Here is a 1039-nt window from a genome sequence, read left to right on the forward strand (position 1 = left end):
ATAAATCTTTTATATAAAGTTTTGGTCATATGGCCCATTTTTGTCATAATCGAGCAGCCCTAGCTGGAAGACCTACAGCGATTGTGGGGGGGGGGTTAGATTATACTGACAGTTTTGTGAATTCATCTGGCCAGAGATTCAAATAATAAAGCAGAGTTACAGTCAGAAGGTCAACGTAGATTTATTCAAAACTGCCATCCTTGAAAGTGCAACAACCACCCATGAATACAAACCACTCTGCATCATAGTCTGGTATTTAAGGGGATGAAAAATAACACCGTGCCATTTGAATGTGCTGCTGCATGTTATCAGGCTCCGCTCTCCTGGCAGGCAACAACATTAGCTCAAGGTTACAGTAATAGTGCTTGAAACAGCACTTTTAAATGCTAGCAGAATCACTGCTCAGATTCTGATTATTCAAAATGTTACTCACATACTGCACACATGCATGCATTTTCAATGCAGAACGAACACTGTGCAGCTTGTGATTGCAGTGGACAGAGACTATTAGCCTACTCTATTATTTGTTTGCTTATCAGCTTTAATTTAATATAGTGATAATAAAGCCACGAGAGGTTTATGTTACAGTTATTATTATTTATTTTGAGCAAGAATTTGAGACTGGCACCTGGTTTATAGCTTTTAACACCAGTATGATAAAAGACACCAATTTTCAATTAATAGTTACTAGGGGTGTGACGAGACACTTATCCCACGAGACGAGACGAGACACGAGACTGGGTTCACGAGAACGAGACGAGACGAGATTTTTAGACTTTTTTTTTAAGAAATCCTCAATGATGAAATGTATAGGGAAAAATAGTCTTTTATTCAACTGAAAAACACACAATGCAAAAAATGTAGGTGCAGTTTGAAATCAACTTGTACTTTATGAAATTAAACATCTATTTTAATAAATTGTATGCAGTAATAAACAACATGTAAACACTGCTAAATGTTTTGCCACAAACTCAACTGACAAGCAAGTAATTACACAAAAATTATCAATAGTATAAATAAAAATAAATAATAAACAACA

The sequence above is a fragment of the Sinocyclocheilus rhinocerous genome, unplaced genomic scaffold (assembly GCF_001515625.1).
Source record: "Sinocyclocheilus rhinocerous isolate Xijiao unplaced genomic scaffold, SAMN03320098_v1.1 scaffold1806, whole genome shotgun sequence".
NCBI classification, from domain to species: domain Eukaryota; kingdom Metazoa; phylum Chordata; class Actinopteri; order Cypriniformes; family Cyprinidae; genus Sinocyclocheilus; species Sinocyclocheilus rhinocerous.